The sequence below is a fragment of the Zalophus californianus genome, chromosome 11, assembly GCF_009762305.2.
Source record: "Zalophus californianus isolate mZalCal1 chromosome 11, mZalCal1.pri.v2, whole genome shotgun sequence".
NCBI classification, from domain to species: domain Eukaryota; kingdom Metazoa; phylum Chordata; class Mammalia; order Carnivora; family Otariidae; genus Zalophus; species Zalophus californianus.
In genome coordinates this window covers 24,908,385-24,935,272 of record NC_045605.1, presented here as the reverse complement: position 1 = coordinate 24,935,272, position 26,888 = coordinate 24,908,385, and the positions used below count along the sequence as shown (strand labels likewise).

The following is a 26,888-nucleotide window of genomic DNA, read 5'->3' as shown; positions in this document are numbered from 1 at the left end:
CTGGCCATCTACTGAGAGAAACCTTGTGTCATGAGATCTGGGTTTGTGTTCCCATTGAACTGGAATGTGGGCAAGCCTAAAATTCTGAACTGATTGTATCTTTTTCACTTCACTGTCGTTTTATTGTTTTTGTAATTAAAAAAGAAAAAACTAGTTGTAAACATTTTAACCAGTGGTTCCTATGTACATTATTCTCCTGTTTTCCTTTTAATATAGTTTGTTGCATCTATGTATTTCTAAAAATATTTTATTTAAAAAAACTCATTGATTCAAATTTTTTAAAAAGATTATGATGCTCTAATCTTTGGGATTTCTTCCACTTAATATTACATTGCTAAAATTTATTCATATTTTTACTTGTCAGTAAAGTTTATTCATCTTGTATGTGTGTTTCATTCTATGACTATTAACCAGAATTTATTTATCGGGTCTTCTGTTTATGGACATTTTGGATGTGTCCCAGTTTTTGTTTTATCTGTGAACAGTGCCTCTGAGAATATTCTTATACTTGTTTCTGTTGTACGTTGCAAAAATGTCTCTTAGGAAAATGAGCTGTTAGATCAGAGTGTATGTGAATGTCCCACTTCAGGAAACAATGCCACTGTGTTTACCAAAGTGCTTGTACTGCAGCAAACAAGTTCCTGAATACAGACAGGACTCCTGCTCTTATGGGAATTACATTCTAGTTAAGTAAATAAAACAAGATACTTTCAGAAAAATTGCAGTGCTATGCAAAGAATAGCAGGAGTATTAGGAGCTGGGTTATGGGTGGTCTTTAGCCAGTTTCTGTTTATTAGAGGTAAGAGTGGAAATTATTGTGAGGGTTGTTTTAGTGTGGTCATGGAAGGCCTCAGGAGGGATATCTAAGGTGAGACCTGGATGAAGAAGCAGCTTGGTCACAATCTGGGACTCTAAGGGTAGTAGCGCAGAGGTGCTGGGGAAGGGACGAGCAGGGTCTGTAGCAGCAACAAAAAAGCCCTTGTTGGAAAGCAGTGGACCAAGAGGAGAGTGAGAGGTGGGCAGGGCTGGAGCTGACAGTGCAGTGAAGAGACATTAGAAACTTAAGTAGGTGAGTGATGGGATTGTGTTTAGATTTTAAAAATATCACTCTTGCTACCATTTTGGTGTTGATTACCAGATCAGGAAGGGCAGGAATGGAAACAGGGAGATGGATTAGAAGCAACAGTTAGTCTAAGTGAAAGATAGTGATGATGGCTTACACTAAGGTCGTAGCGGAGAGGAGAGAAAGAGTGAGATTCAGGGTATGTGTTATAGATAAAGCAACAGGATTTGCTTATAAATTATTTTGGATTTTTAAGGAGATAGAAGCTTTTAATTTCCAAAATGTGCTTCAATGGTGAAAAAAGGGGTATGTGAAAGCTGGTTTCTGGGTCTCTGTCCCAGAGTCGTCTCCTCTACACTTTGTACTACTGCTCCTTGATCTGTGGCCATAAACCTGGTTCTGGCACTTTCATCTTGCAGCCCCTTTTCTGGCCTTATGTCTTTGGAAAAATCTATTCAGGTCCTTAAAATTGGATGGTTGGTTCTTTTGGTGTTAGGTTGTATAAGTTCTCTCTTTATATTTGGATATTAACTCCTTATTGGATGTATCATTTGCAGATATCTTCTCTCCATTGATAGGTTGCCTTTTTGTTTTGTGGGTGGTTTCCTTTGCTGTGTAGTCCCCAAAATTTACTTTTGCTTTTCTTTCCCTTGCCTGGGTAGACATATTCATAAATATGTTGCTAAAGTCGATGTCCAAGAGATTGCTGCCTATGTTTCCTTTTAGGAGTTTTATGGTTTCAGGTCTCACATTTAGGTATTTAATCCATTTTAAGTTTATTTATGAGTATGGTATGAGAAATTGGTTCAGTTTCATTCTTTTGCTTGTAGCTGTCCAGTTTTCCCAGCATTATTTATGAAGAGACTGTCTTCCCCATATGAAGGGATTTTTGCAGATGTAATTAAAGTCTCAAGTCAGTTGTCCTTAAGATACAGACATTATCTGGATGGACCCTATCTAATGACACAGGCCCTTTAAGAGAGAGTTTTCTCAGGCTGGTGGCAGAAGAGAAGTCAGAGATTCAAAGCGTGAGAAGGATTAGGTGTGTCCCTAAAGGCTCAGAGATAAAAGTGGGGGGATATGTGGTGGGGAATGCTGCCAGCAAGGAAACAGGAACCTCAGTCCTACAACTGCAAGGAACTGAATTTGGCCAACAACCTGAAGGAGCGTAGAAGAAAAATCTTCCCAGAGCTGACAGATGGGAGCAAGCCTGGCTGACACCTTGATTTTGGCCTTATAAGACCATTTATTAAGATAGTCATTAATCTCATCAGAAAAGCTGTCAGGCTCACGATGTCAGATACAGATTTTCCAAAAATCTGACTACGGGAAAGTTCAAATTTTATCATTTGCCACAAATACTGACAGTTGTTTTCCTTGAAGTGACAGACTTACTTCATTTTTGAGAAAATATCTGCCGGATAACGTAGTTTGAGGTAACTGCAGTTTGTCTCCTGTTCTTTCAAATAAAAATGGTGTTCAGTTAAAAATGGGGCTAGTTCATCTTGTATCTTAATCACTAAAGTGATTTCCTCAAGACAATCGTCTGTCTAAAGTGCTTTATGCATACTTCCCATTTCATCACACAGAATATTAAAGAGATACATGGATTCAAGGGTCAAGATTGAATAAAATTAGTAATTTTTATTCTTCCTTAAGAATTTTAAGTGATGGGGCACCTGGGTGGCTCCGTCGTTGAGCGTCTGCCTTTGGCTCAGGTTATGATCCCAGGGTCCTGGGATTGAGCCCCGCGTCTGGCTCCCTGCTCCACGGGAAGCCTGCTTCTCTCTCTCCCACATCCCCTGCTTGTGTTCCCTCTTTCGCTGTGTCTTTCTCTGTCAAATAAATAAAATCTTAAAAAAAAAAAATTTTTAAGTGAAAGTAGATTTTGCTTTTTGAAATTGTGAGTGCTTGTTGGTGAAGAATATAATGACTTACTACTACAGTTGATTACACTGCCTTTGTTCATGGTTGTACCACCATTTTTACCCATGAAGGTAACACGGTGAAGAGGTAATAAGTTATTATTAAAATTGTCTTATTTTGGCAGACCCCTGAAAGAATCTTGGGGATCCTTGGCTATACTTTGAGAACTGCTGTCCTACATCTTTACCAGCATTTGCATTGTCAGTTTTTCTAGTTTTAACCATCTGGTGGGTGTATCTCATTGTGGTTTTTCTTGTCATTTTCTGATGGCTAATGAGAATTGAGCACCTTTTTATATGCTTATGGGCCATTAGGATATCTTCTCTGTAATGGGCCTGTGTAAGTGCCTCTTGGTGGAAGTAGACAGCCTTAGAAGGCCCAGTTTTGGACCCACATATTTACTGGACATCTGTAAGTCAATTAGGAAAAAATGTCATTTACTGCATAGCAATTTCCTTTGTTTTTGAAACTGTTTATTGAAGTGTAACATCAGTTTAGTGAGGTGCTTTGTACTTTTATTAACTTTTTGGTTTTTTAAAATTTACCAATTTTTTACTGTTTCATTTATATTTATTATTTCTTTATTTCAACTTTGAATTTAATTCTCCTGTCCTTGTTCTAGGTTATGGGTCGACATTAGATGATTGATTTCAAGTCGTTTTCCTTTCTAATTTAAACATTTAAAGTTCTAAATTCCCCTCTAAACACTACTTTGACTGCATCCTAGAAATTTCGATATAGTGTATTTTAATATCATTTATTATGAAATATTTTCTAATTTCTTTTAAATTTTTCTTCTTTGACTCATTTGCTATTTATATGGTGCTTAATTTCTAAATGTTTGGGTCTTTTCTAGGTTTGTTACTGATTGTGTGTTGATTTAATAATACTATTCAAATTTCCATATCCTTAATTTTTTTGTCCAGGATTTTCTAGAGAGGAAGAGAGTTGTTAAATTTTCTAGTTATTATATGGTTTTCCATTTTCCCCCTCATTTCTATTGGTATTTACCTCATTGTATTTTGAAGTTATGTGCAACATATACATCCATGATAGTTATATTTTCCTGATGAATTGACTTTTTTATTATTTTCAAATGTCCCATTTTACCTTTGGTAATACTTTTTTTTCTTAAAGTCTGTTTTGTCTTATAGTGACTATCGTAATAATAGTCAAGCCAGTTTTTCTTTGGCTTGCTATATTGTTTATCTTTTTCTATGCTTTTACTCTCAACCTATCTTTGTGTTGGTTTGCAACCCTCTTGGGAGCTTCCCACAGGAAATCTGAAACCTGTCCCCTTAGGTAGAGAGCAGGCAGAGACCCAGGAAAGGCAGGCCACTCCAGGTTGGTAGGTGACAGTTTTAATAAGCAAAGGGAGCTTACATACGAGGTTTGTATTGGGTGACAGCAGAATGAATGGATCCTGGCCCCTGCCTGTCAAATCTTAAAAGTTAAAAAAAGTTTATAAAGAAGCCTTTACTGGGTTTAGTCACATAAACTGTGCAGGTGTTCTCAACACATCGCTATCTCAAGGCTGTGTCCTTGGAGCAGCCTCAGGGAGTGGGAAAGGCAAGCCGAACACACATTGCAAGGATGGGAGGGGTAAGGAGCATCTCACAGTCCAGCTCACCAGTCAGTGGTCATGTCTTTTTGATGACGTTTTCCAACACTTTGTCTTTATTTTTAAGGTGTATTGCTTGTCAACAACACTTAGTTGGGTCTTGCTTTTTTATCCAGTCAGGCATCCTATGCATTTTCTTTTATTTTTTTAAAAGATTTTTATTTATTTATTTGACAGAGAGAGACACAGCGAGAGAGGGAACACAAGCAGGGGGAGTGGGAGAGGGAGAAGCAGGCTTCCCGTGGAGCAGGGAGCCAGATACAGGGCTCAATCCCAGCACCCTGGGATCATGACCTGAGCCGAAGGCAGACGCTTAACGACTGAGCCACCCAGGCGCCCCTCCATCCTCTGCATTTTAATTAGAGTGTTTGGTCTATTTATATTTAAACTACCTGCTAATTCCAATATCTGGGTCATTGCATGGCTTTTTCTGTTGACAGCTTTTTCTCTTTACTATGACTTAGTCTTTTTTTTGTTGTATACTGATCATTATGGATGAAGCATCACAGAGATGCTTGTCTTCTGTTACCTTTTTCGAAATATTAATTTTGCTTCTAGTAGGTATTTAAATGACTGGCTGATCACACCAAACATTGAGAACATTGGTTTGACACTACACCAGCATGGACTGGTTTTGCTAGCCCAGGGGACTTCTCTAATCCTCAGACATTGTCTTTACTCTTAAGCTATGCAGTGTAGAGCCAGAAGTTAACTTGGCTTGGCTCAAATAAAAAATTCTGTTTTTCCTGTGGTGGGCAGCAGCTGAGATATCTTACTCATCCTCTTTCAGCCTTCTAACTTTTCTTGCACATGTGAGTTAAAGAGTCAGTCAAGAATTTGAATTGAATTGATTTTTAGAATATAGGTTTCCTCCGTAGTCCTCTTTTTTTCTGAGATTTCCACCCTCCAATTTACACTTACTTTGGTGACCCCAAACTCTCACTTAATACCTCTAACAAATAAGATTGTGACTTTCTGCTTGAACTCTAGGCACCCCTGTATCGTGGGAATTGGGATGTGCTCCCACGGGAAAAGCTCATCTATGTGGATCTCACCTGTGAGTATGGTTGTTTTTTAAATGGTTGAATCCCTGCTAGTTTTGCTGACCTTCAGTTACTACTGCAGGCTGGGTTCCTTTGGGAAGCAAATATGGGACAGAGATTAATGTGAAGGAAGTTTATTAGCATATTATTGGTATCGACACCTGTGAAAGGGAAGGGAGTAATGGGTGGAGGGAGAAGTTAGGCTGTGATGCAACTTTAAAAAGGCTTGGGCTGGGGCGCTGGGGGGCTCCGTCGTTAAGCATCTGCCTTAGGCTCAAGTCATGATCCCAGGGTCCTGGGATCGAGCCCTGCATCGGGCTCCCTGCTCTGCAGGAAGCCTGCTACTCCTTCTTCCACTCCTCCTGCTTGTGGTCTCTCTCACTGTGTCTCTCTCTGTCAAACAAATAAATAAAATCTTAAAAAAAAAAAGGCTTGAGTTGACCCCATAAGGTGTTCTTCAGTGTTGTCTTTAGTTGCAGTGATGGGGCCAAACCTATTCATCCCTTCATTAGATGTACTTCCGTAGTCCCTCTCTGACTTTTTTCAAGTACTTGTATTTTGTCCACACTTGATGGTTCTTAACCTATTGGAGATACACAACTTGGAGAAATACAGGCTACTCCATCACTATCAGAACCAAGACTTTCTAAGGTTTTTAAATAAATAATAAATAAATAAAGTGTGTATATATATTATATATATTTATATATATATTTGGTTTGCTGGTAGTATATCACACTCATTTCACCATGTGAAGACATGTCAGGAATTTGGCATTTACTTTGAACTACTTGCCTGTTAGTGTATGTAACAAAAAAGTGCTTCTCTACTAAGGTTTCATCTGTAATCAGAAACCATAATTGTTAGCTACATGTTTAATAGCTGTCAAAAATAGGGGAGGATTTCCTAACATAAAAGAACATCAACACAAGAGAGTAAATATTTGCATAAGAATCATAAAGCATTTATATGATATGTAACTATGAAAAATTATTTCAGTTTTGAATACTATATTAAATTCTAAGCTCTTATTTAATGGGTTTTTACAATTTACAAATTAGCTAATCATTGATTTGATATGTAGTATATGATAGTTTCTATTGAAATCATTTAGTTCAAAGATATTTTAACCTTATTTTTCAAAAGGTTTTACTCTCAGACACACACTTGTGAAATCTTTTTAAAAGTATATTCTGGTTTAATTTGATGTCACAAATTTAGCGTGGGGAGGACAGAAATCCCTAAATTAAACAGTTGTTTGCTCTCCTGCCATAGCCCAACAAAAATGCTTTTCCTTAAGATGTTTTGTTAAAACATAAAGTAAATTTGTGTAGTAAATAAAGTAAATTACGTAAAAGAAAGTAAATAGAACAATCAGTAAATGCATTATGGAATACAGTTTTATTATTCATTGTATGTTTTACTTTGCATTCTAATTGTAAACTGAAATGAGAAAGATTAGGGAGAGGAAGAGGAAAGCTCCCTGACATATATCCAGGTTCAAAAGCAATTATTTTTTTCAGTAGCATTTGAAGCATTTCCTCAAAGATAAAGATTGGGAAAAAATTAAGTACTTTCTTTTTACGTATATTTAATGCAATGATCTCAATGGGCCAACCAACCAGTAATGTTAAACCTAAATTTAGGTTTGTGTTTTCAGCCTTTGTATTGCAGTAATTATTTCTTTTACAAGAGTGCCACCTGATGTTCCAATTCTTTAGTAGCATCTGGCTGCATATTTCATTTAGCAGCTTAAAAATATTTTTGTCCCGTTGCTTGTTATCTGGTCACATTAACGTTACATATAATGTGTCTCTTAATATGCAGACTGTATTCTAGTACAGGTAATAAAAATTAAAATCCTTAAGTAGTTTCATTTTTAGAAATTGAGTTATTTTGTATTTTAAGGGATTCAGATATATGATTTTTTTTCTTTTGGCCCCAAACCTTGCTGATAGCCTTTCCCTGACACTATCTTTTGTGTCATTGCTGTATCTCTGCAGACTATCAACTCTCGATTTGCAGTTAATGGAGTCATTGGGGTTGCTTGGTGGGGTGGTGTTGGAGGTGATGGAGACAAATTTTATAACACGGTGTAAAAACAGTATTAATTAGCTCTTTGGTAATTCAGAATGCTTGATAATTGAGCCAACAGTGTAAGGATTAATTAGGAACAAAGTGTTCTTAAAAGATTTGTGAATCAAAATACTATAAACATGATTTCAGAAAAATTATTTAAAGTAAGAGTGATATTCTTTTCCCAAATATCCATTTACATGTGACGGATGCCTTAATTAATATGCATCTCTTCATTTATACTGATTTCTCTAAGGCCTTCTATCAGGACACACTTTTTCTAAGTATAAGAAGTTAGTAAGTTAATGACTGTTTTTGCAGTAATGTCCAATTTAAGTCGAAAGAACATTATAATTAAAAGCTTATATTTGGGGCACCTGGGTGGCTCAGTCATTTAAGTGTCTGGCTCTTGGTTTCAGTTCAGGTCATAATCTTAGGGTCCTGGGATTGAGCCCTGCATCAGCTGTGCGTTCAGCTTGGCGTCTGCTTGAGATTCTCTCCCTCTCTTTCTCTGTTTCTGTCCCCACTTGTGTGCACACGTGTGTGCACTTTCTCTCTCTCCACCAAATAGATAAAATCGTAAAAAATAAAAGCTTATATTTGACAAAAGTAAGAAATTAATACAATTGTATTTTTAAAAAAATACTTCAGATTTCAGATTTTCATAAATCTAAAAACCGGTTCAGGCAGTGCAGCATTATGTAAAGAACACGTGTTAAATTTGACTTTTTTCTGTTTCCTGGTTCTTTGTCTCAGGGTAAATGATGTAATAATTAAACAACCTACCTTTATTTTTGTGTGAATTGGGCATAGCCAGATGTACCTTCATGGGTGGTTTTGACTTTTAAATAAAATTACATGTATTACTTAATGGTTTATGGCCAATAGTAACTTAAGGTTTATCAAATTGTTGGTCATTTTAGAGGATAACTTCTGGTTTTGTTAGTTTTTCTCTGTTGTTTTCCTCCTATTTCATTTTTTCCTGCTCTGGTATCTAAGACTATTTCTGTCTGCTTGCTTTGGGTTTAGTTTGTTCTTTCACTAGTTTTTTAAGGTAGGTGGCTAGGTTATTGATTTGGGATTTTTCTACTTTTTAGAATACAGGCATAGACGGCTGTAAATTTCCTTTGATCACTATTTTCACTGCATCCCATTGGTTTTGGTTATTGTATTTTCATTCTTGCTTATCCCCATATATTTTCTAATTTCCCTTATGAATTCTTCTTTAACCTGCTTGTCATTTAGGTTGTGTTAATTTTTACTTATATGTGAGTTTCTCACATTTCTTTCAGTTATTTATTTCTAGTTTGATTCCATTGGGTTTAAATAATCAAGAGTTTTTTAATGACTTAACATATGGTTTATCCTGGAGAATGTTCCTGTGCTCTTGAGAAGAATGTGTATTCCGATGGTGTTGGTGAAATATCATAGAGGTAGGTGTCTGTTAGGTCACGTCGGTTTATGTTGTTCAAGCCTTCTGTTCCTTGTTGATCTTCTAAGTGTTTTATCGCTTACAGGGCGGTATTGAAGTCTCCACGGTTACTGTGGCACTCCCCATTTCTCGTTAGTTCTGTCATGTTTTGCTTCATGAATTTTGCATGCATGTCTGTTTATAATTATTTCATCTTGTTGACAGATGGACCCTTTTATCATTATAAAATGTTCTTTGTCTCCAGTAACCATTTTTTTGTCTTGAAATCTTAATTTGTTAGCATAGCTGTTTTTGTAGTTTTCATAAAATATTCTTTTCCATCCTTTCACCTTATGTTTATTTATGTATTTATTTATTTTTTAAGATTTTACTTATTTTTTTGTCAGGGAGAGAGAGAGAGAGCACAAAGCAGGGGGGAGCAGCAGAGAGAGAGAGAAGCAGGCTCTCTGCTGAGCAGGGGGCCTGATGTGGACTCGATCCCAGGACCCTGAGATCATGACCTGAGCTGAAGGCAGACGCTCAACCGACTGAGCCACCCAGGCATCCCGTTTCACTTTATATTTAAAGTGTGTCTCTTGTAGAAAGCATACAGTTGGATCATGTTTTTTGAGAAACCATTCTGCCAATGGAATGTTTAGTTGAAGTTTTTAATTTATGTACATTTAACATATTTACTAAGATTTTACATCTGCCATTTTGCTACTTATTTTCTGTGTCTTATGTCTTTTCCTTTCTTTCTCTGTTATGACATTCTTTTGTTAGCTATTTTCTAGTGCACCATTTAAATTTACTTTTTTTTTTATAGTATTTAAAAATTTTTTTTTATCTATTTAAGTAATCTCTACACCCAAGGTGGGGCTCAAACTCAAGACCTAGAGAATCAAAAGTCACATGTTCTTCTGACTGAGCTAGCCAGGTGCCCCTATTTTACAGTATTTTTTGAGTTATTTTGTTAGTGGTTGCCTTGGGGATTATAATTAACAATATTTTAAAGTATAACAATCTAGTTTGAATTAATACCAACTTAATTTCAGTAAGCAAAATCTTTGCTTCTGTATAGCTTCTTTTTCTCCTCTTTGTGCTGTTATTTCATACAAATTACTCTTTATACATTGTGTGCCTATCAACACACTTATAATTATTACAAATAGAAAAAAGTTATATCATCATTAACTTTTAAATATTGAATACTAGTTGAATTGGTAATGATTTGGAAAATTAGATTAAGTACAATATATTATGAATATTAGTTTTACCTATTTTGAATTATTTCTATAGGACAAGACAGCATTGCGCTAGACCTTTGCTAATCAAGGGGGATACATCAGTATTCCCTTGGTTTTCATTAGAAATACAGAATCTCCCCACTCCAGCCCTATTGAATCAGAATCTGCATTTTAATATTTATTTATTTTCCAGAATCTACATTTTAACAAAATCCCCAGGTGATTTGTTTGCATAGTAAATTTTGCAAAGAAGCACTAAGCTACTAGATTGTTAAAGGATGAATAGATTCACAGAGGAGTGCAGGCAGCCTCCTAGCTTCTGGGACTCAGCTTGGGGCTGGGGTTTGTTCCCCTCATCTCTGCTGCTTATGACTTTTATCTTAAGAACAAACACACAGACAATAACGATAATCACAAAACTTATTTATTTTGGTTTTAGTAGGGTTTTAGGAGGGAGCAAAGTTAAAATGTGTGTCTTTAAATTTGTTCTTGTTCACTAATAAATAGAAGTTTATGATATATTATTGACATTAAAATCATGCTCTCTTCAGTTAAGAATATATATGATGATTTTCTCTTGAAAGCCTTTTAAAAACTGTTCTCAGCCACAAGTTTTTGATTCCTTAAAATAATAGAGGTTTTGCATAGGCCTTCTTTTGGTATGCAGTATAATTTATTTATATATAAATTTTATTTATATGAGATTGGGGAAAGTATGTGTTTGAAACATCAGTGTCTTCAGTTATTTTATGTATACCTTTTTCCCCCTAGTTAGAATGTATCACGTAATTTGAGTCAGTGGTTTTTAAATGTGACCTTACAACAGAATCACATGAGAGGCTCTTAATAAATACTGGTGCTCTCACCCTATCCTTAGAGAATCTGATTTAGTTGGTGGGTCTCAGGCATTGAGAGCTCCTAGATAATTCTAATGTGTAGTTAGGTTTGAGAACTGTTGTACTGTTTGGTTCAGTTTTGTGTGTTAAATAGTTGTAGGCATGAATAAATATAACTTGGGCCCAATATATTACTGTACAAATTCTGCACAGAAACAATGATCAGACTTTAATCTGTAAAGGAATCACCTAGAAGTTAACAATGCGGTGTTTTGAGTCTTACTCCATTTAAGAGTTGTAGGATTGATCCTAGAAACCACCATTTTTAGAGGACTTGCAGATGATTGTGATGCAAGTGGTTCATGATCCATTGCCTTAACCCAAACTGGATTCTGGTTAGAGGATATGTGTTTAATGGGGAATTTACATCTTCTCATGTTGAGAAAACTTGACTCTGGCAAGATAAAATACATATTCTTTAAATATATATTCTCCTCTCCTCTAGCCTTTTCAGTGTTGGACAGTTTTTTGGTCTAGGTTGACCCTTGAACATCGTAAGGGGTTAGGGACATCAACCCCATGCAGTCAAAAATCACATACAACTTTTAATTCCACAAAAACTTAACTACTATTAGCCTACTGTTGACCAGATGCCTTACAGTAGCATACATAGTCAAAACACATGTTTTGTATGTTATATGTTTTGTATACAGTGTTCTTACAATAAAGTAAGCTAGAGAAAGGAAAATCTTGTTAAGAAAATTATAAGGAAGAGAAAATACGTTTACAGTATTGTACTGCATTTATTGAAAAAAAAATCCACATGTAAGTGGACCCATGCAATTCAAACCTGTGTTGTTCAAGGATCAACTATATATTGATTATTAAAAAATGTCTAGCTATTGGAGACATTTGATAACATTTGTTCTATTTGCATTAAGAACAAAATAGTTGGGTATGAATGTCTTTGGGAGGGGTTAATTATTGACCACAGTTCACAATTTCATTTTAATTGATACCTGCAGGAGGCTTGTTTGGATTAGGGAATAACTTCACTGAAGCTTTTCTCTCATACCTCTCCTGTCTTTCTGTGCTGCTTTTGAAATGGACCCTCCAGAATTCTACCCTAACACAGTTTAACCACTTACAGGGCATAAGATACATTGCTCTTAAGCAAAAAATATTAAAAGTGCCATTTGGATGTTTTTATTTGGCGAGCTGTGTATATTTTTGAGTCAGTAGCCCCCTGATAAAAGTGGCGTTTTTGTTTTTCTCTAAAAGAGAAAGGTAACCTTTTGTTTTCTTTGTATTGTTGCACCAAGGCTAAAATAACTTTTTTCCTTTCTCTCTCGCTTCCAGAGCTTCGTTTATCTTTATTGATAGTCTCACTCACAGTTCTCTTATACTCCTAACCCATGCCTTTCTCTTGCCCTAAAATTCATCTTCAGGGGCTCTTGGGTGGTTCAGTCGGTTAAGCGTCTGCCTTCAGCTCAGGTCATGATCCCAGGGTCCTGGGATCAAGCCCCATGTTGGGCTCCCTGCTCAGTGGGAGGCCTGCTTCTCCCTCTCCCTCTGCTTGCTGCTCCCCCTACTTGTACTCTCTCTGTCAAATAAATCTTTAAAAAAATTCATCTTCAGCATTTTTATCTTTTTTCTTTGTTTTGTCCACCCTCTGCTCTCCTGCACACTCCAGATGGTGAATAAATATGTTAAAGGGGTTTAGGTCACATTATCCAGTTAATGATACTCTGGTTTTTAAAAAGGTAATTTATTCTAGAGAATGTTCCAGTTAAAGGAAAAGCATATTTGCCATTAAGTCATATGCTCTGCCTGATCTAGTTTTCTTAAGCAATCTATGCAAGTGCTATAGCTTCAAAAACCTCATTTGTCCAGAGTTTAATTCCTTTTCACTGTTTGTCCATGAGCTTTAGGATGAAGAGATGTATTTGGAAATGGGATTGCCAGGATTTGTTTTTTTCATGACAAAGTGGTTATGTATCCCTGTGTTTGCAGCAGACTAAATTATGTGGGATTCAGAATGAGCAGTGTGTGTGTGTGGATGGGTAGTTAAGGTGAATATTAATAACCTCTGGATTTTAAGTATTTTTAATTGTAAGTAGGAGCATATCTCTTATCTTCCTTTTCCTCTGTGGAAGACAGAATATTAGTAGTTACGTGGCAGAAAAATAAAGTTCTAGTCTGACCTGAGAAAGTTTGAGGCAAGTCTTAGTAATTTACAAATGATATGTTAATGTTATTGAAATTATCTATCAAAATATTACAGAGGTTTGAAAATTACTGGAGAAATTACATTTCTGGACCGGAATAACAGATTTTGGCTGGTTAGTCTGAGAAATTGCCTAAGAACATGATCTCTGCTATTGAGTGAGACTTTAATTCTCTACTCTTTTGTGCTTCCTAAGTAGAGCTTAAATTACATAACAGACCTCAGAAACATGTAGCTGGAAAATAGGTTTAAACTTTCTTATTTATCATTTGGAGGACAGGAATACTAGAAAAGTTTCTGAAAGGGTGCCCCCACCTGAACTCAATAAAACGGTAAGACTAGAAGGAAAAGATAGGCTTTGTTTGTAAATCTTTAACCATTTTTATATTTGATAATTAATAACAACTACCTAAACACTGTGGGTAAAGTATGATGAAACAATTTTTTATAAGTAGTGTTTTATACATAAAACTGAGATTTATATTTATTTCTGGTAGGAAAAGATACAGCTTTCAAAATAAATCATTTCTATTTGAAATAATGCCCAAGATAAAAGGTGAAAAGAATTTTTAAAATCCAGTTACCAAATTCTCAAGAGCATAATCTGGGTTTGAAATTTAGTAGGTGTGTGTTTCTGAATTCAGTACCTCTTACCAGTGTGACCAAAAGACTGGTTGATACAGGGTATAAAGAGCTGTCCTGTTTGCCCTTACTCTGTTCTGAAGAGCCACATTAGTGCTCCCCAGGGGTTGGCTGCGCCTTTCATTAGGTCTGCAATGAAAGTCAGCTCTCCCTTTTTATTTTTATTTTTTAAAAAGATTATTTCAGAGAGTGTGTGCACGAGCAGGAGGGGTAGGAGGGTTGGAAAGGGAGAGGGAGAGAGAATCTGAAGCAGACTCTGCACTTAGACTGTGCACTGCACCCAGGTGGGGCTTGATCTTAGGACCTCAAGATCAGGAACTGAGCCAAAACCAAGAGTTGGTTGCTTTACTGACTGAGGCACCCAGGTGCCCCACCCTCTCCCCTCTTAAGGCTCATTCTCCTTGCTACAGATGTTGATTCCACTAGCACTTTCCAGTGAACATTCTAGATGCCAAATGTGTCAGAGTCTGCTTCCTGGTGCAAAATCCACCTTGTGTTATTACTAGATCTTACCTTTAAATTGGCTAGGAATTGTAATCCTGAATAGTTTTTATTATTTGGCATTAGGTGAGGGACTCCTCCTGTGCCTCAGATGCGTGCCTTTAGAAATTTTCCTTGAGCCCTTTCTCCCTCACCCTGTCTTTACTTTGGTATGTATTTTTCCTTCCATTTTCTATCTTACCTCTCTTGCCTCCTTATGTAGTTCTTTTATTACCATTTATGTTTATATAAATTTATACCTGAGGAGGTCAGGAAAGGCTTCTTTTTTTATTGACATTTTTTAAAAAAGATTTATTTATTAGAGAGAATGGGGTGGGGTAGGGGCAGAGAGAGAGGGAGAGAGAGAACCCAAGCAGACTCCCCGCTGAGTGTAGAGTCCGACATGGGGCTCGATCTCACAACCCTGAGATGGTGACCTGAGCCAAAATCAAGAGTCAGACGCTTAACCCATTGAGCCACCCAGGCGTCCCGGGGAGGGCTTCTTAAAGGAGGTGACGTTTGAGTTAATTTAGAACAAATAGAATTTTGCCTGGTGTGTAGAGATGTGTGTGTAAGTGGAGATGGAGGATGGAGCACGTTAAAGGTACAGGGAACCACCTCTGTAAAGAACTTGAAACAGCATGATAAGTAAGGGGGGAACTATAGATAGTTGCTGTGGCTAATGGACGGATGTGATGCTGGACAGATACATAAAGACCAGGTCATATATACTATATAAAGAAGTTTGCACTTCATTCTGTAGCAGTGGGACACCATCGATAAGTGGGTCTATATTTTCAGTATCAGATTTATAATAAAGTAGATATTATTTAACATATTTAATTCTTCACAGTGTGTTTAATGTAATATTATGAATTTGAAATGACATACAGTTAAGACTTCATAAATGTCAGCAGACTTTAAAAGTAGATGTAAGTCAAGGTTAGTCTTGATATTTTACTTGAGAGTTTACACAACAGTTTATAAACACTGTAGTAGGTACATTGCCAAGTCAATTGCGTATATGTCATATTAAATTCTCCCAGTGTCTTTCTCAAGAAACCCTCAAGAAATCCCCCAAAATAGAAATAATTGACCAGTATTCTCTGATCACACTGCAGTAAAAGTAGAAGTTAATAATTAAAAACATGTAAAACACAAAAAAACATTATCACCTATAAATTACAGCTCTAAATAATTTTTGGATCAAAGAGGAAGTAAAAAAATGTAGAAAAGGACAATGGAAACAAAATATATTAGAACCAGTGGGGTCTAGCTAAAACTGCATATATAGGAGGATTATTTATCTTAAATATCCATATTAATAAACAGGAAAGAATTAGAGTAAATGCATTACCCATCTAACTCCAGGAGAGAAAAAAACCAAAATATATCCAAAGAGAGCAAAGGAAGGAATTAACAAAGACTGAATAATGGCCTTTCAGGTATGCCCTGTGACTGTGTTACTTTACATGGTATATTAGTTTACTGTGGCGGCTGCAACAAGTTACCACAAACTCGGTAACGTAACAGAAATTTATTCTCTCATGGTTTTAGACACCAGATAGCAGAAATCAAGGTGTTGGCAGAGCCCTGCTCCCTCCGAAGGCTCTGGGGGGTGGATTGGTTCCTCACCCTTTCTGGCTTCTGGTGGCTGCCAGCATCCTGCGCTTATGGCTGGTTCCCTCCAGTCTCTCTGCCTCTGTCTTCAGGTCACTTTCTCCTCTTCTGTGTTTCTCATCTCTCTTTGTCTCTTAAAAGCATACTTGTGATGGCATTTAGGGACCACCTAGATAATGCAGGGTTATTTTCTTATTTCAAAATCCTTAATCATAATCGGCAAAGATCCTCTTTTTCAAGTAAAATAACATTCACAAATTCTAGGGACTAGGACATGGATATGTCTTTGGGACCCATATCAGATTACTACATGCAGCAAAAAGGACTTTGCTGATGTGATTAAGTTAAGGATCTTAACATGGGGAGATTATCCTGGATATCTGGGTGGGCCCAAGGTATCCTCAGGGGTTCTTACAAGAGAGAAGCAAGAGAATCAGTGACTAGTAGATGTGATGATGGATTTAGGAGGTTAGAGTGATGTGTTGAAAGGCCATGAGCAGAGGACTACAGCTGGCCTCTAGAAGTTTATGTAAGAGGCAAGAAACAGATTCTCCCCCTCTTCTCGGGAGACCGGCCCTGTGAACATCTTGACTTTAGGTCAGTGAGACTGGTTTTGGACTTCTGACCTCCAGAACTATCAGATAAATATGTGTTGTTCTAAGCCACTAAGTTTGGAGTGACTTGTTACAGTAGCATTTGGAAGCTAATTCAGAGATCAAAGCAGAAATTGATAGAGTGCACTGAGTGCTAGCATGTGTTCTAAGCACTTATGTACTTATTTATGTTCTCACAATAACCTTATGAAATAGGAACTGTGATTGCTAAACGAAGGCACTGAGAAGTTAGGTAACATTTTCAGTAGGTGGTGGATCTAATTAGAGAAATTGAAGAGCTGTTTTATTTTAGAAACAATGAAATAACTAATCTGTTAAGTTTCATTAGGAAAGGAGCATGGATACATAAAGAATTTATTATTTTTTTTGGAGAGGAGGGAGGGGCAGACAGAGAGGAAGAGAGAATCTCAAGCAGGCTCCACACCCAGCACAAAGCCGGACACAGGCCCAATCCCACAGCCCCGAGATCAGGATCTGAGCCGAAATCAAGACTGAACCACCTAGGCGCCCCAGGCACATAAAAAATTTAAAGAACTGTAAGAGTTGTTCAGCTCTGATGAAAGAAATACAAGAAACTGAATGAATTGGATAATATTTCTAGGAAGGTAGTTGTAATTACCTAGAAGACTGACCCTAGAAGAGAGAGAAAATGGAAACAGAGCAATTATAGAAGAAATAGAAAAACTTGTTAAAGAGCAACAACCCTTCTTGCCACACCAATCCATCAGACTTGGATGATATTGGAGAGGAAGTCTACCATGTCTTTATGAAAGGGGTAATACCAGTGCCATTTAAATAGAATGGTACAGAGAGTAGAAAAAGAAGGAGCAGTTTCAAAATTTTTAAAAGATGCTAGCAAAACTTCGCAAAGATTGCACAAAGGATTGATTAGTCTCACAAATAGATATCAGTGTAAACATCCTTTATTTTTATTTTTTTATTTTTGATTTTCTTACTGCCCCCTAAATATCCTTTAAATATTAGTAGAACCCAAAGCTCATTAAAGAATAATATACCACCATCAAGATGTGATTATTTCCTCCCCTCCTTGAAAGCAAAGATAATTCCTTATATAAATCACCATATAAATAAATCAAATGAAAAATCTTATTTTGAAAAGCCATTTGTTAAAATTCAACATCCAGTCTTGATAGAAGAAATCAGTGACGGTTTGTTTTAACCTGATAAAGTGTGTGTGTGTGTGTGTGTGTGTGTGTGTGTGTGTTGTCTGTCTGTCTGTTTCCAAAAGCCAGCACCATGATTACTGAGCAAACACTGGAAACATTATCATTAACCAGAATAAAACAATGATAATCACTGGGAAGAAGAACTTCAGACAGGAAAGTGTTGCCTAAGTTGAGTCTTAAAAGATGAGTCCTTGTTTACCAAGCTAATAGGTGAAAGGCTGTTCAAAAGAGAGGGGCTAAGTATTACAAACAGGCATAGCAATGTGAAAAAAAATTGGTGAGTTCAGGGAAGTAATTTATAGATAGGACTTGAGAGGAATTCATAAAGGCAGGCAATTTTTAAAAAAGATTTCATATTGACTTTTAGAATCAATATATATTCTTGATGAGAAGAACTATTATTTAATTGATTGGACTTAAGCAGAGTTACAATTGGGTTTATAAACTCTGAGAATATATTCTTTGAAAACCTTTTCTTGCTTCAGTATCCATGAGCTGCAGTTAATCCATGGGTTAGTTTTGAAGTCAGTGCCCAAGGAAAGTAACACTTAGTTAAAAGTATCCCTGAAAACCCTTTAAATTTACTATAAAGAACAGAATAAAAGCATACTATCTTCCCAAAATTCATCATAGCTTTTTTCCATCAATGAAATAGATTTGCTGTTTTTTCATTTGAGTACCAGGTGATGTACATTGAGTTTAGATTTTTTGGAAGCTCTGTTTTATTAAAAATGCATGTCTTTAAACCATTTGAAATCCTGCCCAGTGCTGAGTAGGTCTTGTTGAGTTTGCACGAATTCATTGCATATTAAACTATGCTACTTACTCTGTAGCTATTGTACAGAGAGATAGTAGTAGATACTTGTTGTCCTTTCTCAAGTTTTTATTTTAAAAAGTTTATTATTTTTTTACAGTAGGATTCTGATTTTTTTGGGAATCCTTACCTCAGTCTTAGTTACTTAGGGACCAAGGGGGTTTTTCACCTTCCTGTTGCAAGGATAACGTCCAGGACTCAAGCCCTGACTAGACAGCACAGTATGGTCTTTTAGACACAGTGAGCGGTTCAGAAGTAGGTAAATAGTCTTAAGATGGCCCAATTAAACTGAATCTGTGGTGGCTACCAGAAGTGGAAAGGGTACAGGACAGGGGCCACCATGTGATTCGAAGGACTGCAGCTTGTGCATTGTGAAGTGGTTGAAGGAGGCTGGTCATTAATTGGTTGAAAAGTATACTGCATGTGGATAGATGTGGCTCATCCTCCTGGTGAGGTGTGTTTTCTGTGTTCCTAGATGACTTGTTTCTGCTGGGTACAGGTTCTGCATTCACCTAACCTGAACCCTGGTTGACAAGCCAAGGAAACCCTTGCTTGTTGTGGTAAATAAAGTTTTATTGAAGACATCCATGTCCTTTCCTTTTACTGTTGTCTGTGGCTGCTTTTCTTCTACAAAGGCAGAGTTGTGACAGAGAACGTAGGGTTCACAAAGCTTAAAGTATTATCTAGTCCTTTACAGAAAAAGTTTGCTAATTCCTGACCTAGTTCTTTTCAGCAGATGAAATCATGCATGAACAAATGCAAAATTCATGCTGTGTTCCAATTGTTCCTTAATATATCATTCACTTTGGAATACATTTGTATTTTCAAAACAAATGGTTTAGTAAAACGGTATCTGAAACCTAAGATTATATATATATACACATACATACATATATATATATATTTATGTATTTATTTTAGAGGGAACGTGGGAAGGGGGAGGAGCACAGGAGAGGGAGAAGGGAGAGGAGGAAATTCCCGGCTGAGTGGGGAGCCCCACACCACACAGGGCCTGATCCCAGGACCCTGAGATCATGACTTAAGCCGAAACCAGGAGTCAGATGCTAAACTGACTGAGCCACCCGGGCGCCTCTGAAACCTAAGGTTATAGCCAGCATCTGGACAGCAGGACAAAATCAACAAGTGAAGACACTTTCCTGAAAAAATCTGAACCTTCTGAATCTTTCTGTGCTTGAAGTGAGACCAGTCCTTACGTATTTTGTTATATGAACCAATAAATTTCTTTTGTTTAGTCCAGTTTGAGTTATGTTTTCTATCACTTGCAACAGAATTCTTAAAAAAAACTTTTTTAGAATAGTTTTAGATTTACCAAAAAGTTACACATAGTATAGAGTTCCCATTGACCCCATATCCAGTTTTCCCTTTTGTTAATATCTTACACTTAATGGTACATTTGTTACATGTAATGAGCTAATATTGATGCATAATTGTTATCTGTGGCTCATACTTTATTTGAATCTTTAGTTTCTACCTAATGTTTTGTTTTGTTTTTTTTTTCTGTTCCAGGATACCAGATTACCCTTAGTCATCATTTCTCCTTGGGCTCTTCTTGGTTGTGACAGTTTCTCAGACTTCCCATGATTTTGGTGACCTTGACAGTTTTGATTAGTACTGGTAGGTTATTTTGTAGAATTTCCCTCAATTTGAGTTTGTCTGAACTTTTTCTCATGGTTACACTGGGGTTAATGGTTTTAGGGAAGAGTACTACTGCAGTTTTCTTTTAAAAATTGCTTCTTGAGCAACAGGCATGGACAAGATGAGATAAATGAGATAGATTGTTTTCATCTTCAAGATTTTTTTGATTTTTATTTTAAAAAGTCATGTTAACACACCTCCCCCCACTCCCAAACTAGAGTATATAGTCTCATTCCCTGTCTCTTCCTGCCCTCGTTTACCACCTCAGTTTATCATCCCTCTAGTGTCCTTATGTAAGCTTTGATATTTTGGCTGTTACAGAGCACAGTATCTAATTGAAATAAATCTGTTTTTAAGTGGCTTATGTAGCATTATGAAAATGTTATATTAGTAAAAAATGTTATCTACAACACAAATATGTTATTCAAGATAAAGGAACCTGTTACGTTTTCAGGAGATTTTAGTCTAATATTTATGTTTTCATAATGCAGCATTCACTTAATGCAGCTGAGATGGGGCACATTATTTTTGACGTGTCCTGCAATGCATTATTTAGTTAGGGTTATAAGTGTGCTGTGATGACATCTTGGACTCTTGCATCATTTGCTTTTCTCCATTGTTACAGCATCTGCCAATTGCAAGAAATTTCAGTGTATTATTCGATACTGTCATTTGCCTTTGGCAAGTAGTTCTGACAAATGAAAGATTAAAATTGAGCTGCAATAGGTGGTAAACCACATTCTTTGTGTCAGATGAAATACCTCCTGGGGTATTTTTCTGGTTTAACTGAAGCAGTGATTTTGTCCATTTTCAGTGAAAATATGAATTTCATTGAACATAGCAGCATGTTAGTGCCTGAGGGGCATCTCTTGATTACCCTGTATCTCAATTTATGTCATTTAAATTTCAAATAGCAGAACTATCAAGTGAGTCAAAACATTTGAGGCTTAGACAAATGAAAATTCATGGATTCTTTAAGTGTACTATATTTTATTTGAAATGTACTGTTATGAAATATAAACCTTTGATAGGGCTTGGAGAATAAAATAAGATATTATATATATATTTTGGGGGACAACTAGGTAAAGGCTAAATAAAAATACAATTTGAGCTCCAAGTTAATCATGTCTGGTAGTCCAAAGGTTTCTTTATATCTAAAATTGGCAGTTTTTTAGCCCTCAAATTAAACCTTTGTTGCCTTCTTTTTTTTAAAAGATTTTATTTATTTATTTGAGAGAGTGATTGAGAGAGAGAGTGTGCCCGAGTGCACACAAGAGTGAGCATGAGGTGGGGTGAGGGGTAGAGGGAGAGGGAGAAGCAGGCTCCCCACTGAGCAGGAAGCCCGAAGCGGGCTCTATCCCAGGACTCTGGGATCATGACCTGCACTGAAGTTAGGCACTCAACTGACTGAGCCACCCACAGGCCCCGCTTTTTTGCCTTCTTGTAAGTATTGTGGATCACAGATATATAAGAACATAAATTTAAGTATATAACATGAAATGAACTTTCCTAGAGCATTTTGTACAAGCATACCTTGCTCTAATTGTCATCTAGAGTGTTTACGTGATACTATGTTATGTACTATAGTAGGTGTAACATACCAATTGTGGCAGATTCATGCAAGCATTTAAATAAGAAATGTTAATGGAAAAATAAGTATAAATTAAGGTGAGTTAAGTGGTATGGTTAGTAATAGTGTAAATGTTATTGGTACAGCTTTATTGTGAATAATTTGCCCCAGTAGACTCAAGAATTTCAAAATAAAGAAGTCAGAAGGTGGTGACTGTCTTGCAGATTGCTGGAGCTCTGAGCCAAGAAAATAAAACTTGCTACGTGTGTGTATATGTTATAAACCCCATGATCTTGCTTCCATTTCCCACAATGAGGGCCTTATTTGCTAAGGAGGCAACCAGTGAGAGGGTGTAGTTGATGATTACATTGCCAGCACCATTCATTCAGCCTCTTAGTAATCACAAGTAATGAACAGCCCTTCCATTTTGAATTGATCAATTTGAATTAATTCTAAGTTATAGGGTTAAAAATGGCTATTTATACAATTTTAATACTCTTCATTTAGGAATGCTATTTCTTTTGCTTGAATTACTGATCATTTCAGAAAGTAAAAGCATATCATTTTGGAGGTGTGTAATTTTTGTGCTTGTTTCTTTCTTATGTAAATACCTGATCATTAAGCAACTGGGCTGTCAGATAAGTAGAATCAACTGAAGAATTTCAGATGCAGATTCTAGGATCTGGTCTCTGGAAATCCAGTGAGTCTCTGTGGGGTTGGGAAACCTGTATTTTTTTTTTAGCTACTCCTGTGATTCTGATGTCCGGTCAAGTTTAGGAACCAGCCATAGTTTGTGTAATTCTCTTACATACATTCTGAGGCTGGCTTTTGGCTTACACCGAAGATGTTGAGATGTTGTGTTAGATGTTCAGTATTTTTGATGGTGGCAATTTTATTCTGTAGTAAGACTTGAAAGATCTGACTGGCCATAGAGGGGTATATAGTAAATAATGATACTGGTCTTAAAACATTTTTATACAATTTTTGCTATAATGTGATGTATGTGTTTCTGAAAAATCTTGTGGTTTTACAAATCATGTACTAAAGAGGTCTAGTAAAAATAGAGCTGTACAAATCACTCAAAATCTATACAGGTTTGTATCCAGAGCACTAATAAAAGCAACAACAGTCCTAATAATAACAGTGCAGTTAAAAAGATAATGTCAAATTGCTAGTAAGTACAGAAATACTACAGTAAATATAGGATTTTATCTATAAAATCCCTACCAGACACAGTGTGGGACTAAGTTGAGGCTAGCATCAGAATGGTCTGAATGGCATTATGCACAGTACGATGAGCCCCTGCATTTTATTGCATCCACCATATGGTCGTGAACTTCCTGTTATACTGGATGTACCTGACTGAAAACTAATGTGTGGGAAAAAATTATTACATATAACCTGAATATGATCTAATTCATGTTACAGAAATGTGTTATAGCAGAAGAGATCATATTTAGTGATCATTTTGGGGAACAGTGTAGTGATCATCTCTGGAGTCTGACTCCCAGCTCCACCCTTGTGTCCTGGGGCAAATCACTTATCCTTTTTATGCCTATTTCTTTTGAATTTTTAAAAGTATTATGAAAGTGTTTTTGAAAATATTGTAGGACAGCAGAAAGGAGAATGCTTTGGGCTGGGGAATAATTTGAAAATTTTTTAGTGGAGAGACATTTTAGCTCTTCCTTCACAAATAACCTAAGAGTTAAATACCACTTATAAATTATGTGACCTTGGGCAAGCCTCAGTTCCCTTATATGTAACACAGGGGACAGTGTTGTTTTCTTGGTAACATCACTAGGATTTTGTAGGTATCAGAATTAAAGTGAGATACTTTGTAAAAATTTACCATACAATTAATTGTAAGGTAGGAAAAGGAAACATGACTTTTTTTTTTTTAAGATTTTATTTATTTGTCAGAGAGCACAAGCAGGCGGAGTGGCAGGGAGAGGGAGAGGGGAGAAGCAGACTCCCTGCTGAGTAGGAGTGATGCGGGGGACTAGATCCTGAAACCCTGGGATCATGACCTGAGTTGAAGGCAGTTGCTTAAATGACAGCCACCCAGGCGTCCCGGAAACATGAATTTCTAAAGTTGAATTTACTAGCTGACTTCAGATGGAGGTGGTCTTTAAGATTTCATCTAACTTTGAAAGTAGTTGAATTTCTGACATTTTTATAAGTGCTCATCATTTCAAGTTCTGTGCGTTCTCTGGCACAGATAGTTCTCTGGTCTTTCATTCTTTTCAGCATTAAGTAGCCATTGGCCAAATTCTTCTTTACTGTTATAGACATCTACGCCAAATATTCAGTTAGGCAAATATTCCTGATTTCAGAGATGATAGCCTAACAGGAATGTCAGTCAACCTAAGAATTACCCCCCATATTGATTCACAGCTGGGGTCTATGCAGTTGAGAATTCTGACACCTTCGTGTTATTTCCAGAATGTTTTGAATGCTTTTCTGATATCCCCAGATAATCTGGTTAATGTTTTATGTCATCTGTGATTTTTTAAAAAAGATTTTATTTATTTATTTGAGAGAGTGAACTCTCTCTCTCTCTCCCTTTCAAAGGGAGAGGGAGAAGCAGACTCACCACTGAGCAGGGAGCCTGGTGCAGGGCTTGATCCCAGCACCCTGGGATCATGACCTGAATCGAATGCAGATGCTTAACTGACTGAGCCACCCAGGCGCCCCCATCTGTGAATTTATAAGGGGTTACGTTTACTTTTTGCGCTCCTCCTTTTTACCCTCATATTTTGCCCATAGCTGACCAGAGACTCCATTTCATTTAGCTCTTCCTCCCTCCCCATCCCTGTTTAAAACTAACCTCTTTTGTGCTGCCAATTTCAATGAAATTAAGTACTAATTAAAATAATTTTCAACTTACAGTTTGAATACTCAACAAGCTTGACACTCTCAAAGATAATTTGCTTTTAAATTGTTGTTAATCAAAATAAATCTCTAAATAGGTTATGAGTGAGTTTTATTAATGTGTGCATTTTTTTGAACTGTTTGGGGATAGAAAAAAGGATCGAAGATTTCTCTTTTAAAGCCACGCTTGAAGGAACATCCTTAGTTTTTTTCCCTTGGAAAACAATGCTGTGACCATATTTTCTTGTTGCCTACTCATTTCCTGGAATGTGTTACACCTGTGTTTATTTTTAAGCTCTTTAATATTAGACTGTGTAGTTATGGGGAAATTATAGTGAATTCAATTCTCAGTGCTGCTTCTTTTAAAAGTTTAGTTCCCTAAAATCTGTGTTTTAGATGTAAGATTCCCACCCTTCCCTTGGCTTAATTTCTCTTTGTCATTTGCTTTGAAATATGTCAGAGTGCTTTAAAAGTAGTAAATTGCTGTACTAGTCTAAGGTGATATTTTTATTGTGCTGTTATCTGTTTTGTATTTTATATTTGAAAAATGACAGAGTGTTTGGTAATCATTGGCTGGTGGTTTGATGCTGGCAGACAAACCAGTGCATGATGAATTGTCTTTTCCATTTGTTCACTTAAGAACTCCTAGTTAGTTTGTGGATATAGTTGGTAATTATAGAATCTTTTCCTGTTTTAACTGCTCTTTGGCTTGTAGATTCTGATACACTGGCCAAATAGTAACAGTGTTTTCTCGGGGTGGTTGGAGAGGAGGTCGTCTAATTCTGGGCAAACTCTGTTACTTGGTACTAACATATTGGATTTCCAAGCTCATGAAGATGTTTATTGTTTATTCCTCTTATATACTGTATGTGAATCGGTGTTTTCTAAGATATACAGGCTGTTATATAGTAAATCTTTGACCTCTTGATTCCTACTAATCATTTAATTTCAAATGTTTAAGAGTTGGTGATACAAGTTTAGTGTACTAGGTTTCGGGGTATTTCTGTATTTCAACTTTATTCATCTAGTTGATAGTTTATTCCAGGATATCATTTGTTTCTAATTCCTGCCCAAATAGGAGCCATGATAATGTTTCTGTCCTTTCTTTTAAGGATATTCCATAGTTCATACAGCTTTTATGTTGCCCTTCTAAAATGATAGGGACTGACTAGTGGCAGACATACTGGGTTGAGTTTTAGTATTAGTCATAGATTGTTCAGATGTGTGCAGATATTGCCAATGAACTTCGTAGATCATGTAGGAGGATATAGTAATGTCATAAATGGCAGTAGAGGATGCAAGAGCCCATTTAGAAGTCAAAACAACACTTGAGACCTCTTAATGTGCATTACCTCATATAGCTGCCCCACTCATACCTGTTTAAGTCATTGCAAGAATATATTATCTATGGCCCTTTGGTTACTTCTGTTTTTGTATTTTCTAATATTTTACCATGTTGTTTGTTCATTTGATTAATATTTACTTTAGAAGGCTGGTAGATGAGGCAGAAAATATCAAACTAAAGCGTTCCATATAGCTTTTAAGAATTAATGCCTGTAGGGGCGCCTGGTAGCTCAGTGGGTTAAGCGTCTGCCTTTGGCTCAGGTCATGATCTCAGGGTCCCGGGAATGGAGCCTCCACATTGGGCTCCCTGCTCAGCAGGGAGTCTGCTTCTCCCTCTCCTTCTGCCCCTCTTCCTGCTTGTGCGCCTGCCCGTGCTCCCTTTCTCTCTCTCAAATAAATAAAATCTTAAAAAAAAAAAGAATAAATGCCTGTAAAGGAAATATGAGAGCTAGAGGAGCCTATAGAACCAGACTGTTGTCATATAATCAGCAAAATCCTGAGTATTAGAGAATATACAGGATTTGGTTTCTTCAACAAATATATGACAGAAATAAAGGAGAGGAAACCTTGAAATCACAAGGGACTTAAGAGACCTATTAACTATAATACCACCATGTGTGGACTTTGTGATTCAAACAAA

At 36.6% G+C, this 26,888-nt stretch overlaps 1 protein-coding gene across 3 annotated transcripts in view; it reads left to right on the top strand.

Moving 5' to 3' along the window:
* The window catches only part of ARHGAP32 (Rho GTPase activating protein 32), a 322,139-nt gene that overhangs the window by 60,429 nt on the left and 234,822 nt on the right, over nucleotides 1-26,888 (top strand). For 2 of the 3 annotated variants that reach the window (XM_027578844.2, XM_027578843.1), the window contains exon 2: nucleotides 20,335-20,442. The exons of the other annotated variant lie outside the window; for it this stretch is intronic. The gene's annotated coding sequence lies outside the window, so the exon portion shown is untranslated. The remainder of the gene's footprint in view (nucleotides 1-20,334; nucleotides 20,443-26,888) is intronic. 3 annotated transcript variants of the gene reach the window in all.